The sequence below is a fragment of the Sus scrofa genome, chromosome 8 (assembly GCF_054392235.1).
Source record: "Sus scrofa isolate SSC_HxYL_T2T_F1_AM1 chromosome 8, Sscrofa_HxYL_maternal_Yorkshire_Landrace_v2.0, whole genome shotgun sequence".
NCBI lineage: Eukaryota > Metazoa > Chordata > Mammalia > Artiodactyla > Suidae > Sus > Sus scrofa.
The window spans coordinates 133,000,916-133,017,823 of record NC_139390.1 but is presented as its reverse complement, the minus strand read 5'-3'; the positions used below and the strand labels follow the sequence as shown (position 1 = coordinate 133,017,823).

General features: G+C 34.2%; 1 protein-coding gene across 7 annotated transcripts in view; it reads left to right on the top strand.

The window, feature by feature from the left end:
- The window catches only part of GRID2 (glutamate ionotropic receptor delta type subunit 2), a 1,344,144-nt gene that overhangs the window by 576,059 nt on the left and 751,177 nt on the right, over positions 1-16,908 (top strand). The window lies entirely within an intron of this gene.

The following is a 16,908-nucleotide window of genomic DNA, read 5'->3' as shown; positions in this document are numbered from 1 at the left end:
CAAAGGCACCCCTCTGCATTTTCTCATTTCACTAGCTAGGATAAAATAAATTATTATTTCTATTATTATAGAACTACACTTCAACAGAAGCACCTAGAACCCATTTTTGAAGAGAAGGCAGGATGTTAGAAAGTAATACAACCCAACATTACACCATTAAAATATTAATTGTGCTTCTTTCTAAATCACTTAAGTTACTTTGTATGTGTGCTGTCCAAGGTGATAACTGTAGCCATATGTCGTTACTAAGCTCTTGAACTATGGCTAGTACAAATTGTGATGTGCCTTCAGTATAAAATACACCAGATTTGGGAGTTCCCGTCATGGCTCAGTGGCTAACAAACCCGACTAGGATCTATGAAGACGTAGGTTAGATCCCTGGCCTTGCTCAGTGGGTTAAAGATCCAGCGTTGCCATGAGCTGTGGTGTAGGTCACAGACTTGGCTCAGATCCTGCGTTGCTGTGGCTGAGACGTAGACCAGCAGCTGTAGCTCTGATTCAAGCCCTAGCCTGGGAAATTCATATGGGTGCAGCCCTAAAAAAGACAAATGACAGAAAATAAAATAAAATAAAATACACCGGATTTGAAGATATTATTAATAAAAAATGTAAAACATCTCATTTTCAGTGGTATATTGATTATATGGCTGAAGCAATTTTTTGGATATATTAGTTTTAATAAAATAAATTACTAAAATTGTATCTTTGGAAAAGATTAAGTGAATATTGAAAAATATTAAATCATGTATGGGGCTCCCATTATATTTCCTTGGACAGTACAGTTCTATACTTTTGATACACAAAGCAAGGACCTTAGACCATGGCATAGCTATTACCAAGGATATTGTTAGGCATGCAGAATCTCAGGCCCTTTTCTAGAGCAGTGAATCAAAATATGCTTTTAATAAGACTTCCAGGTAATGTGTATGCATGCCGAAGTTTCACAAACTCTGCTCTCTGTATTGTTGCTGTGTCCAAAGAGCAAGGTGTGATTGTGTCATTGAATAATGACACATCCAACCTCATTTCCTATTTAATTCAGACTGAAATCTAAAAACTGCAAACCCTACAGTGATTCACAGAAAGGTTAATATCAAGTGTGAACCCAGCTTGCAAACCATGGTTCTGCATTTTCCACTACAAGAGTTTATGTGCCATGCTTTGAAATTAGTGCAAGCAAGAGCCAGCTCACATTGCTTCTGCATTTTGTTACCTAGAGAGATTTGCATTTAGCAAATTTAGCTCAGCTAGTACTTATAAAAAGCCATTGCCAGAATGCCTAAGAAATTTAGTCCCTAATACAATACTTAGAGTGGTCAGCAGGAATGCTAGCAGGCAACATCCCATTTTTAGAGTTAATCTGCCTTATCACAACAGTGTAATTTAAAAGACCTATGTCTAGCAAGGATCTGTTTTTGTTTGTTGAGGTTGTGATTTTTTCCAGGTTATATGTTACTCTCATACCAATTTTTACCTTAAATATATTGTAATTTTGATAAAAATATACTTTTCTGAGCATGCTAATTATAATAGTGTTGTGATAAAATCTAGAACCCAATTTTTTGACTATCTGATCTTAACATTTTATTTGGTATTTTTTTTGTAGGTCTTGATTTATTTAAATAGGATCGGGGAAAGTAGTAACTTTTAAAAATAATTGAATGACATATGGCCATACTTACGACATTTAAGTATTGCACTTAGTAGAGGTTCAGAAAATATTTAGTAAATAGTTTTAAGTATATAGTTTAGTTAATTGGTATAATAATGTTGCTCTAGAAAAGCATTCAAGGTTTTTATTATTGAATAGATCATGTTTTTCCATTTAAATTATGCAGTACTTAGGCAACAGAAGCAACATTTAGATACCTCCCTCTTTTCAATTTGAATTGTATTGAAATAAATGAAAATGTTAGAAACATAACTCCTAGACTTTGCACCAATTATGTATTTATCATGCAGGAGAGATTTGCATTCATCAAACACCCCTTTTGGGTATCAGAATTCATTTTGAAGAGTTAGATTCTTTATTCGTTTTGTTTTCTCAGTAACAAATCTTCAATACAACTTCAAACTCATAGAATATTAAAATCTTACTTTTCGTATATATTGTATCAATGATATGAATACTGAAAGTATCAGAATTATGTATAATTAGAAAAAGGTTATAAATAATTTTAAACAATATAAATTTAATCAAAATATGATTAAGGAAGGACAAATAATATTGTATTTGAAGATGAGGTCAATTACTGCCAAATATGTAGGTAGTTGTCCATTTTGTGTTCTTTGCCTCCAAGAAGGAAGACACCATTCCCATCTTATCTCACTTGCTTTTTATAATCTCTTCAATTTAAATATTTTTAACTCTGTATTAAGATGAGTTTCAGAGAAGTCAAATAAATTACCCAAGGGCGACTGAAACAAAGTATATTTCATGTCTGTCTGATTCCAAGATTTATGACTGGCCCATTAGCAATTCCTCAATGATATTCAAATCTCAGTATTTTTTTAGCTTTAGCATCATTTTCTTAATACTTCAGGTGAACAGTTATAAATCAGCAAGATTTTGGGGATGTTTTGTCTGAGCATGTGTGTTACATGTCCTGAGTTACTGATAATACCAATAGTGTAATAATTATTTAGTTCATTTTTCATAAAATTTGAATATCATAGTTGATGATGTAATTCATTGATGTGAGTATCTTGTGATCTCGTAACCATTGTATCCCACACATACAAGCTAATATTGTAATACGAAGAGCCATTGTTGGTTTGAATAATTTCTGTAATTATAATTAGTTATATTCTGTTTATAAGTATGGAAAAAATGGTTCAAAAGTTTTAATCAAGGGCAGAAAGATTAAATCTACAGCTAACCCTCATTTCCAGGGCCTTTTTCTCTTTATATCTTTATGGAGTAAAAGTTAATGCAGTTTCTCAGTGTCTGCATCAGCAACAAATAATATAAAGTGAACTGAAGCTGGATTTATGGGAACAATTACTGCTGCTTATATTTGGTACATAAATACATATGACAATTGCCAAGAGATCTGGAGAGACATTCTGGTTTTAGTAATTCAGAAAAAAAATCTCAGAAATATATTTTCTAAAACCGCAGTGAATCGATACAACGCATAGACTAATAACAGATGAATAACTTTTTAAAAAACTTCTCACTTTAACTCTTTTTTAGCCTGTGAAAACTCACATGTATGCAGATCAACAACTGTGAATGGTTTAAACTGTGTGGCGTGGAAGCGAGCATGGCTGGCTTTTCTTGGCCTAGACAATAACGATGTTGGGGAAGTTTAGTTTATTTCAGCTTTAACAGAAAAGTGTCTTCACAGTGTAAAGCACTGTTAAAAAAGGTGACAGGAATCGACACCTCTATGTGATAAGTAGGAGTCTCATTTTTACTCTCCTGTCCTGCCTTCCCTCTGTTGGATGTGATAATGAACTGTGAAATGGTCACAATGAGAGGGAGAAAAAAAGAACAAATTCAGATTTTCTACAGTAACATCAGCTGTTAACATTAATGAGAAATGTCTGATATTTTGCAAAGTATATACTATTCCCTTTCTATAAATATAGTAATATAAAGATTCCATATCAAGTTCCTAAAATGGTTTTAGTTTGACAAATTTGATATACGTTCAAATTAATTTGTGAATATGTGATTTTAGCAGTTACTTGGTATTTCATGAGTGATTAGAAAATTACTTGAATTCAGTTGAATAACCTAGGGGCTAAAAACCTCAGAATCATTCTTGACACTCCCATTTCATTAATACCCATATATGATTTATCCTCAAATACAGGTTCTTCTGTTCTCCTCTTATTATCCTCATCCTTGGTGCCTTATTTCCATTTTATATCATCTGTCCCTTGAACTTTTGTAATAGCCTTCTGCCTGATTTCACATTTTCTTTCCTCATTCTATTCAACATATTGCCTCCATGGTTATTTCTATTCCATTTATTGTCAAGTTTGCTTTATCATAGTTCTTTGGCTAAAGTATCTTGTAGAGAAACAAAGTAATAATAGGTATTAAGAAGAGCCATGTATCAACACTGCATATGATGGAAGAACAAAGACCTTCTGTTTTCAATTTAATAAAGACTCATTAACTAAGATTTTTTAGTGAGACAATATTTTAGGGATACAAAAGTTATAGTATACATCCTCTTCTAAACATCTCAAAACAGATAAGGAGCATGTATTCTCAGTTCCAGGAAATGGAGGTGATGGGTCAGTCTGTTTCATCTCTGGAAGTAGCAAGCAATGCATCTCCTCAGATTTAGGAAGGGGAATCTGGCGCCTGTGAAAAGTAATGGTGGTTTCAGGTTTTATTCAGGAGTCCATGGAGAGAAATATATGAGATGAATAAAATGGTTTACTTGGCAGGAAAAATAAAGCCATATTGACATGGATAACTTTGATCAAGGAAAATCAAAGTAATACCCCAATTTGTTTTGATTTTGTAAAGGTAGCTTCATGATACACTTATACTATTTGGTGTGTCTTATTAATATTTTTGTATTGAGAATCATCAAATAGTTTTTTATAAATATGGAGTACATGATTACTTATGAAAATTTCTAATTTTCTAATCAAATATAATCTTGAAAGCAAGAAAGGATGATTTAATCCAAAATAAATGGGAAATAGGAGTTCCCGTAGAGGTGTAGTGGAAACGAATCTGACTAGTAACCATGAGGTTGCGGGTTTGATCCCTGGCTTCACTCAGTGGGTTAAGGATCTGGCATTGCCATGAGCTGTGGTGTAGGTCGCAGATGCTGCTCAGCTCCTGTGTTGCTGTAGCTGGCAGCTGAGCTCTGACCCGACTCCTAGCCTGGGAACCTCCATATGCTTCAGGTTGCAGCCCTAAAAAGCAAAAAACAAACAAACAAAAATAAGTCGGAAATATCTACATGGTCTTATTGATCTACATTTACCCTTTTTATCCACTCCTCCTCTTTTTTTCCCTGAAAATATGACCTATGACTAGAAAGAGATGTATTTGTCTTATTTTTATTTCCAAAATGAATTAAGGCAACATTTCTTGAAGACTTGTATCCTCCAGTTGGTTAACATGTAACTCTTCAATATCTAAAGTTGAATTGCAACATTTCAACATATTTGGGCAATGTTCCACTCTTGAGTGAGTTAGTTGTTGTCAGTCAACCATAAATCATCTTATATAGTTTGAAATTGCTATAGAAGTTGTATATCAATTATAGAAGTTGACTGAATATTGTCATAGATTATGTATGTGGTAGTTTCTACATCTGAGAAGGAAGGCATTCATAATGTATTTTCATTAAAGTGGCTCAAATCACCATCTGTTTAATCCTTACATCCTCATGCAGATGATTTATGAGAAATTTTCAAAGTATGAAAGAAAAGTAAAAATGTAGCAGGCCAAAGCATGCATTGATGAAGCAGGTAAAATTGATTTTTATATTTGCTTGGGGACGTGGATCACTTCCTTGAATCTGGTTTGCATTGATCTGTGTTGACGGACTATGGATTAAATGTCATATCTATACCCCGATTTTCAAATCTGTTATGCTAAGCAGAAAGGTATCTCAAGAATGTATTTATAATCCATGCCAACATCAAGATGAAACTTGACAATCCTAAAGAAACCCTAGGGAGAATACTATTTACATTAGTAAGAGAGAAAGCTCTTTCAGTGGAGTCTCATAGAGGTATATGTTGGAGATTAATTCACCTAGCAATTAAAGAAGTTAAAGCTATGGTATTGAGGGTATACCTTATGCCTGTCTTTGTGAGCATTGAGATATAGCAGTTAACCAGACAGAGTCCTTATACTGAATATTAATTATTAATTGTGCTGTGGTGGCTGAAGAACAGTATGCTAGGGGAACAATATGAGTTTCCAGTGATTCAGAAAGGAAAACAAGAATATATGAGAGAAATTGGAGGATAGCAATGTTTGTACATATGATTTTAAACTGGCATGCTGTAAAAGTAAATTATCACACTAAATTTTGTTCATTATGGAAAGGAAATTCATAACAACACTTTCACTGAACAGAAAGAGACCTTATAGAACATCCAACTGAAGTTTCTTATTTTGTAGATGAAAAAAAAAAAAGACTCAAAGAAGTTATATGCCTTGCCCCAGTCACATGTTGAGTTATCAGAAAATGACTCCAGTCTGCTCCATCCCAGGTTATTACTCCCTCCTTGAAATCCAGTTTTGTTTTCAGCAAAGCCACAAGGCCTCAAAAAAGACCTCTCTTATCACTGACATTAACAGAACTCTAGTGGAAAAACCTTTCTACTCATTTTTATTGCGCTCTTCTAGTTCAGACACAATTTGGTTAGTATGGGTTTTGAGAGAGTAAGTTTGACACCTTTCGACTTAATTTGTCTACATAGAAATGAACAGAGATATACTTCAGTGTTAAAAAGTTGTAATTGAAATAAATATAGAAAAAAGTAGAAAAAGTATTATTAGCATATAACTGTAATAATTGTTGCAGGTAATATCTACTAATGGATGCTGACATTAGTTGGCAAACTTTTGAGGAGAAAGAATATATCACGATATCTACCCTCTAGATATTTATCAGGTAGGAAAAGAAGAATAGCAGTGTTACACTGGAGAAACCTGTCAACAGTTGGTCAAAGTTAATACCGTTAGTAATAAAACATATTGATATTATATACCCTTGAGAACAGAACATCACTTCTGGTATTTTCTTGCCCAAACTGCATAATCTCAACCTAATTGTGAGAAACTAAACTTGAGGTAGATTCTATGGAACAACTGACCATTACTTACCCAGTGTTAAGGTCATGAAAGAAAACGGAGTCTGAGGAATTGTCACAGATTTGAGGAGATTAGAGTGGAGAAAGCACAGTGTGTGATCCTGGATTGCATCTGGAGACAGAAAAAGAACATTTAGTGAAAAATAAGTGAAGTTCAGAAAAAGTCTGTAGTTTAGCTAATGCCACTGGTATGCTGGAGCTGACTTGAACCAGCTGACAGGAGCTGATTCTGGGCAACTTCATAATTAGTGAAGTTTTGTTAGCAGGTTGAAATTGCCCGTGGTGGAAATAGGAACACAAGGAAATTGGCAAACACCATAAATCAAGGCTTTTCTCCTCCTATCCCTGGAAAACTGCTTTAGCATCACACCGCTGGTTAATATTGTTGTCCCAGTGTTAATTTCCTGGATTTCATAATTGTGCTAAGATCATATAAACTAATGTTAAGGTAACTGAAGGAGGAGAATATGTAAATTCTCCATATCATAGTCTCAATTTTTCTGTAAGTCTAAAGTTATTTTAAAATAAACATCTTAAAAGAAAGTAATAGAGCAGAGCTAAATATTCTGTATACTATAAAAGGGTAAAATAATTTGCATGCCTAAAGTCCTTATAGACAAGATAGAAATATAAGGAAAACTAGACTCCCTGTCTTCAAGGATGCACTGATTAATATAGTTTGGAGTTGACAGAAAATTTGAGGGACTTGGTGGTTGACAGAAACTTTGAGTGGTTTAAGTTTCTTTTTGTTCTTTCTTCCTTCCTCCTCTTCTTTTTTTTCCCCCCTTTTTATCACACACTTAACTCTAGAACCTGAGATCTTCCAAGAGTTAAGAAGAAGAGAGAGAGATGTCCTTGAACAGAATTTAATTGAATACACCTTCAAAAATATATTCTACAAAGAATGAAACCTTTGCACAGATATTTTCTTGTTTACTTACAACTGATTTATTTAGTTAACATTAATCAGTGATTATATGCCAGCTCTCCTGGTTCTGAAAAGAGAGTATTATTATATTCATTTTATAAATAAGGAATCTGACTCTGAGATACTGTGATTTGCCTAAGTTATGTAGTAATGTGAAATGGCTTCAGGCTTGAACTATCTCATTATTGTAAAAGGCATAGCCAATGTTAATATCACAGTGAGTTCACCAGTGAGAGGGCCTTGGTCCTTGTCTTCCTTAGAGAAGGAATTCAGCAAGGAGACCAGGATTGTGAAACAAGTGCAGAGTTTATTAAAAGCACAGCATGTGTGGAAGAGAAGAGCACACATGAGTGAGCTCTCAGAATAATTTACACCCAGTAGGGATGGCTCAGATTGCTTTTAAGGGGAGTAGGGAGTCCTCTCTGTTATCGGGGGTGGGAGGACTATAGCCAGTTATCTTGTTTGTATCCGTATTTAGTTTGACTTGGTGTCCTTCTTGGTGTGTGCCTACGTCTTTCGGCCAAGATGCACTCCAGTGTGAAGGTTTCTGGGAGGTTTTGCAGGACGTATTATGGGCTGGTGACCCTCTCCTCATTGGCTCCTTCCCTAAACTGAGGACCTTCTCTGTGCATGTTTCAGGCTGGCTTCCTCTCAACCAAAATTGGGCCAAAGGAAATTGTGGTCACTTTGTCCCTCACCTGGCCTGGGCCTGTGCTCCCACAGATGTCTTATCTTGAAATGTCATTAAGAGACTGGTTTCAGCCTCTCAGCCTGGGGCCCAGATATCTTCAAACACTATAGCACAAGACATGGAAGTAACTCTGCATGTTGTGTCTTCATTGAGAAATTATAACCTAACCTTAATTACGTACATTTAATGAAATTGCCAGAACAGTGAGGTTCCCATTAATCCACAATCATTGTTAATAATAAAGTGTACTGCCATTTTATATGTGTGTGTATGTCCGTGTGTATGTATGTATGTACATGTGTGTATATTTGTATATGTGTACATATGTATATATTTTTATATGTATACATATTTGTATATGCGTGTTTATTAATGATTAAATTTAGACTTATATATGATTTTTCCCCAAAGATTAAGGGAAAAAAAATGCTTCTAGAACTTGGAGAATTCCAACCTCTTTATTCAAAACTGTTAAAAATCCAAATACTCTATGGTGCTAAGAAAGTCATAACAGAAGACAATATTTAATTTCATACCTGCTAATATCACATAAAGCTTATGATTTGTGTTTCATCATGAGATGGTTAAGATATTTTTGCAATGTGACATTTGTTCTGGAATATATTATATTACGAACTTAACATTTTACGTTAAGTGGCAGCTCAGTTCATTTATTCAGTAAGTATTTGTTTTGGTTATCCATGGTACTATAATGTGTTATTCCAAAATGCAGCAATGTAAAACAATGAACATTTATTTTCTCATAGTTTTTGTGGGTCAGGAATCAGGAGTGGCTTAGCTGGGTGCCTCTGGCTCAGGATTTGTCACAAAGCTGCAGTCAAAATTTCAGTTAGGGCTGGGATCATCCCAAGAATCCACTGGGAAAAGATTTCCAAGCTCCAAGCTAACTTAGGTGGTTGTGGGCAGATTTGGTTTTTCATGAACTAAAAGCTTCAGATCTTGCTGGCTGGTGCCTGAAAATCAAAGAGGACCTCTTCATAGGGCAGTTCACAATATAGCAACTTTTCATCAGAGCAGGTGAGACCCCAAGAAGCGGCAAGCAAGACATAGACCAGTCTTCTTGGGACCTAATCTCAAAAGTGCATTCTATTACTTCATCTGTATTCTGTTTATTAGAAGCAAGTCACTAGATCCAGCCTTCCACTGAAGAGAGGATATTTCACAGACAGAAATAAAGGATCACTGAGAGCCATCGTATAAGATGCCTGTCATAGTATTTATTAAATTAAACTGGATAATCCAATTTATAGACAACACTATAAATAAAACTATTTATTTTATGTAATATCTTATGTCATGGTCCCTGTTCTAGATATACTCAAAATTTTTGGAAAGTATAGGCTAGTAAAATAATTGTAGCAATAATGTAATAAATAGTATAGTTGTAGAAAGAACAACAGGTCATAAAAAAAAACATAAGGCTCTATTCACACTATTTGGGAGCCATAAAAATGTTTATAGAAAAAAGGTATAACTAATATATGAAGAGAAACAGCCTCACAACTAGCATCTAGCTATTTTGTATTTAGCCTTAATAATAATATTATTAAATATAGCATTTAGCTCTATACCAAATTGTAAGTTATTAGCTGAAAGTATATATAAAATTCACACACCTATTTCATATGTGTGTATATCTGTGTGTGTGTGTATATATATGTATATATGTGAAATATATATGTATATATGTATCCATATGAAATTTCACACAAAAGAGAATGAGAGGGATGTGGAGATAATGCAGCCTTTATGAATCATATTGTGACAACTTCATTGTGACATAAATTAGACTTTCTTGAGGATTTTAAAAATCCATTAAAAAAAGATCTGATGTTAAGCTGTGGAAGTTAATGTATGGTTGGTATTTAATTTCTTTTTCATAATTACCAACACAGCTGCTTCGGTCTGAAATTTGATCTCATGTCAGAGCTAATTTTAATAAAAGGTAACCATTTTATGACTCCCCCCCAAATAATTTACCCACCAATGTCAGCATCTGCTGCATTAAGAGTGGTATAATATTAACCTAATAACTTTGAGCCAAAATCTTTCAGACAATTTATCATAATTTATTTTGGTGACATACACTTATGACTTGCAGGTGCTGCATCTTTGTACTGAATAATATTACATTTTATCAATTGAGCTAAGACTAAACATTCTGTGTATTTTATTCAAATGATATTAAATATAGAATATACAAACATGTTTCAAGATTACAACTGCATTTATGAGAAAGTTTCACTTTATTAAAGAATCAACATGAAAGAAGAAACTGAAGAAAAAAATCTAGATGATAAAATTTACTGGAATCTCCTTGTAAAGAGAGAATGTAGCACTTGTTTGGCTTTGGAAAATACTTTCAAAAAACCAACCAAAATAGACATTTGATAGGAAACACTTGGAAGTAGAAATGCACTAAGTTCTTACTTTAATTTTTTCAAAAGTAACTTTTTTTTTTTTTGGTCTTTTGTCTTTTTAGAGCTGCACTCAGGGCATGTGGAGGTACCCAGGCTAGGAGTTTAATTGGAGCTGTTGCTGCTGTCCTATGCCACAGCCACAGCAATGCCAGATCTGAGCCACGTCTGCAACCTACGTCACAGCTCATGGCAACACCGGATCCCTAACCCACTGAGCGAGGCCAGGGATTGAACCCACAACCTCATCATTCCTAGTCAGATTCGTTTTTGCTGCACCACCATGGGAACTCCCAAAAGTAACCTTCTTAATGGTGTATAGCAAAAATATGCAAATCAAAAATGTAGTGTAGAAGTAATCTTAATTTTTTCTGTTTTATTATCAGTGTGTTGGAAATATGGAAACATGGCTACACTACAACGATAAAACACCAGATCCTAGCTGAGTCTGTGACCTACTCCACAGGTCATGGCAACTCTGGATCCTTAACCAACTGAGCGGGGCCAAGGATCAAACCTGCGTCTTTATGGATACTAGTCAGATTTGTTTCCTCTGCACCACTGCAGGAATGCCACAATTCTCAAAAACAAGTCTGAGTACATTCCAGTTCAAACTATTAAGCAAAAATTAAGGAATACTCTAATAAAATGACTAATAGTAAAGAGAAGTGTATTAACGATAGTAATGATAGCCATATTGAATGTCTATTCTGTTCCAGGAATTATGCTAAATATATTACATATTTCGCTATTACCGATAACAACTTGGAAATTTGAGTATTTATTATCTTACTTTTTTTATAGTTTAAAAACATCTGAGACATAAAGATTAAGCAGTAAGCTCAAATCAAACAGAATGGGGGGAAACTCAGAATCTTTCAATTCTCTTAGAATCATAGTTTTAATACTAATGACTATATTTGAAGAGATAATAAATGTTTTTTTACAGAAATACACAGACTATCAGGACTCTCTAGGTAAAAAGAAAAGTAGGCAACAAATTACTATATTCTGTCTTAGTGAATCTTAACTAAATCTATATAGTAAGCTATTTGAAATGACAATAAACATGAAATCAAGAACTGTAATAAATGTGGTGTAAATTAGATATCATTAACTTATGAAACCACACCAAGGAAATTAAGAGAATCATCTCCATGCAAATAATTAATGCTGTTTAGCCACCCAAAGGGTAACTAGAACAAGATTCTAATTGCTCAGGTTGGTTTTATTTATAAGCAGTAAATAGAATTAAAGATGTTACTAAGTGTAGGGTAGGCAACAATTATGATGCAGAGGATACACTTTACTTAGACTTGAGGTATATTTGTGGGTATGAGATTCTTAAAAGGAATGTTAGACCTTGCCAAAAGTTGTGGACAATTAATGACTAAAAACTTAATTTAAAACAACCAAAATGTATGAAGAAGATGAGTAATGCACCTGCAAGTAATTGAAGTCTGAGTTCAAATACCTAAAAGTTAGAAATTAAATCTAAATAACATTTTTAAATTTACTCTTGAAAACAAGACAAAATAAAAAATAAAAACCTTTACCTTGGAGTATGTCTGTACTGTTATATTTAAGAGTCTTTGTTAAAATATAAAAATGTGCTTTTCCAGTATTCTGTATCAAAATTTTCTGTGAAGGGACTAGGAGGTACATGGCCAATGATAAGCTGTACTCTAGTCTCTTAGCCCTACCACATTTATAAAAAAGAAGGGTCAGCTCAGAGTCCTGATTGTGGCACAGCAGAAGTGAAGCCAATTGGTACCATGAGGATGCAGGTTCAATTCCTGGCCTGGCTCAGTGGGTCAAGGACTCTGGGTTGCCATGAGCTGTGGTGTAGGTCACAGACATGGCCGGGATCTGGTGTTGCTGTGACTGTGGAAGCACTGATTACTTGTCAGACCAAGTATCTTTACATTTTCTTAATTTATCAAAGGATGAGGCTCTCCTAAAGTAAATATTTTTTGAGTGGTACTACTTTTGTGAGTGGTACTACTGTTATCTACAAAATGATTTAGGTAGGACCTTCTAATGACACCTCTGAGAGTGGATGATAACCTTTGCTTCAATACAACTTCATATTCACTTGCAACACCTTCTCATCATTTCTAGATGCACAAACAATGTGACAGTCAGTAACTACTGTGACCACTGTGGTCCCAAATGTGTTGATTTATTTCATATAATAACCGATAGTATGGTTTAGTATAATAATATCTGGAATTTATTTTATGTCCTTTGTGGCATTATATTCATAAAATGAAATCTATTTTTTCTCATTTTCAGTATTGCATTTTGCAGCTACATCTTGTGATTTCTGTATAATGAGGAATAATTAATGCACATTAGTGAAGCATCTTCATTGTGTTGTCAGAATTTTTATTTAAGCTTGGATCATACATGCTTACACATGACTGCTTCTGAGTTTTCCTGATTTTTGTGATCCAGTGAGTAATAAATGCTTTCTACCTCTGTCTAGTATTTACCAGTAGGCAATAATGAAATGTCACAGACTTAAAGATCATTACACTCATATTTGAGATCCCTTTCAGAATGTGTCAACTTTCCTGTTGCTGTGTGCCGTTGTTCCTCTTTGCTGTATCTCATAAATTTTTATGACCTTTTTGCATTGGAAATCTTTAATTTTTCCCAGAGCTTCACTAGGTACCTTCCAAAAGTAATAAAACTCTTGTCACTTTCCATTGCACCTGCTTTTAGACTAAGGCCTAGTGGCTTCACTCTGCAGCGTATTAGGTAAGATAATCAATATGCTCAGGTTGAAAAATTAAATGCAGCATTTGTATAGTCATTGAGTTTCAGCACTTTGAGCTTGGAACAGATGGACTTCTAAGAGATTTGCTAGATTTTTTGAAAGTGGGTGTTTTTCCTGTCTTTTTGCATCTTTGTGTCTACTTGATTTTTCATCCTAAAAAAAAAAAAAAAAAAAGAGTTACCGAAGACAACCAAGGCAATTGGTATAAAATCCATTTGATTATTTTTTAGCTTATAAATGTGCTCTTTAGAAGTTTGCTCATCCCTACTCACTTCTGTTTTTTAGTCTCTATGGACTTATATCATGGTCATAAGATTTCTATTACAATAGTACATTGACTATTGAGAATGTAATCCATTTTTGATTTAACGAAGTGATGCCCATATCCTTTTTTCTTACCCAATATAAAGTTGCCATTGAAACCCATCTCTGTCCCCACATTTCTCCTACAGCCCAATGCTCTTCTAGAATGAGAAAAATATTTCTCAAATATCTCATTTGAGTTTGAACAATAACATAATCTCTAGAGTACACTCTTTACATAGATAATTTGGAAAGGGATGGCTAGGCATTTAAGAAAATGATTGCCTCATTGTTTCCCCATGAGTCTTAGCTCATTGATTAGTCTGTGAAATTTTGACAACCCCAAAGACCATAGAACATGAAATTAATTTATTCAACAAATATTTGTTGAGCATCTCTGATGAGCTAGGCAGATAGACATTGTGTTGGATCTTAGATAAAAATTAGTTTATAAGATATACAAGAACTTGCAATCATAGTCTTGTGATTTAAATATGTCAACTATATGTATATTTTCTTATTTAAAAAGTAATACATGCTCCTAATTTTCCCAAGGTAGTCCCAGTAAGGATCTTTAAGTTGTAAACATCAGGGAATTAACTGATCCAATCAACATGTAACTTTAGAAACTGGTAGAACGAAATCTCTGCTTTTTCCCAAATGTCTGAAGATATAATGAAGTTGTCCCTAAAACTGGAGAATGTTTGAACACACATCCTTTGCAGTTTTAAAGGCCATGAAAAACAATCCAGAATTTCATTTTTAAAAAGGAACTCAGAGTAGATGCACAAAGAGAGGGAGAAGAAAGCAAGTTTGAACTTAGCCAGCAGTGAACCATAAAGGAAAGTGTAGCTATGTAAATAGATTTTTAATCTTAAATTCTACTTTATTTCATAAATTCAGTGATTTTATTATTAGATAACACTGAGAAGAATGAAAATTATGTTTTACACTTTAAATTATCATTACATGTATTTCTTTTATTGAAAATGCCTTTTCTCATTTGATCTTCAAAAAGTGTTAACATATGAGACTGGGACCCCAAATTGATTAATAACTCAAGTTAATTGAAGGCAGTGTTGTAAAGCCAAATGGCACACACTCATTCACATTGCTGCCAACAGAGCCATTTTGGTATAACCTCAGGATGCAGCCAAGTTCTGTGGTGAGAATCCGCTGAATGGGCCCTAGCACCATGTGTGCTGGAGCAAGCTGTTCAAGCAGGCTCTGGAGTGCACTTCACCCAACAATGCTTGGGTGACTTCACAGTGACTTCCAGCCCTGGTGGGAGTCTTTACACCACTGAAATCAGCAAATGCTGCAAAAAAAAACAATTTTTTTTCTCCCAGAAATTCAGTCATTAAACATTATCCAGAAACAACTGGCCCTAGAGGAGTGAAAGATCCTGGAGGAATGGCCCTTTTGCCTTCTCTGTAGGTTCCTTATAGGAATTGCTGCCAAGTTCAGATTCTCAGCATCCAGATCTGGATACCTCCTCTATGGACCAAAGAGCTTTTATTCCTCCTAATGTAAACAAGTTCTGTGTTCATCAGTAAAAGTGAGATTGTTGACTCATTTTTTTCTCAAATGGAGAGAAATCCTGTCTCTCTCCCTTTTCAACCTCTCTCCTTTCATATGTGTACATACAAAATGTGTTTGAGGATTTGAATTTGGTTGTCACCAGATGGAGTGAGGAAGGAGAAAACTCAACCTTTATTGATGGTTGACTGTTGAAAAACATGCTGGATGGGCTTTACATATGCTAACTCCTATTTATGTATTTATTTACTTATTGAAACTCAGGCCACATCATTGTGAAATTAGTTGACTGCCAAGAAAGAGATTTTAATTGATTTAAAATTCTTTTAAAATGAGAGAAGTTATTTTAACAATGTGAAGTAGGAAGTCAGGGTCATATATAAGCAATTTTTATATAGTACCAGAATTTGTAAAGTCGTAAGATAATATATAATTAGATGTCATAGTATTAAAAGTTTAGTATGTTAAATTTCTTGGTTTTCTGAATGATTTATGACATTTCTTTGTTATCATTTCATATCATTGGGAAATTATTCTGCTATATACTATAAAATGCAAAATATCTCTTCATAATGAACAATTCTGGAATTTTTCCTCTCTTTTAGATTTCTGGGCACAAAGCTACAATATGCAAAAATATCTGGGTAATGAACAATTCTGGCATTTCTCCTGTCAGATTTCTTGGTTTTGTAAAACTTAATTGTCCACTGATATCATTGCTGTTATACATAATGACAGATATCATTGTTTTAAAACATTTCTTCTTTTAAAAATATAATAACTAAAAAAAAAAAAGGAAGAATTAAGAGTTCCTGTTGTAGCTCAATGGGTTAAGAACCCAACTAATATCCACAAGGATGCGGGTTTGATCCCTGGCCATGCTCAGTGGATTAAAGATTTGGCATTGCCTAAAGCTAAAGTAGGAGGTGCAGCTGGAATCTGGCGTGACTGTGGCTATGGCATAGGCTATCAGCTGCAGCTTGCATTTGACTCCTATCCTGGGAACTCCCATATGTTGCAGGTGCAGGCCTAAAAAAAATGTAGTAACTATGACTTTGTCATTAAGAAACATTAATCTTACTTCAATGTTTACTATTAAAAGATGTCATTTGAGTTATTAAATGTTGATTGAAAATATTGAATATATTGAGAGTTATTTCTTTCATAAAATATATTGTATCATAGTATCACAGAAGACCATGAAGCTTTAATCTGAGTATGAATCTACAACTAGGGAAACAAGATAACCTTACACTGCAGTGTACATTTCACTGAGATAAAGGTCCTATTCCCACAAGTTGGAAGGATGGATGATCAGCCAGGAAGTCCCAAACTCTTTTAGATCACTTTGATTCCATCCACTAAATTTGATTACATCTACTAAATTACCTTTCTCTAAGATATTTTCAAAGTCTGAAATAAT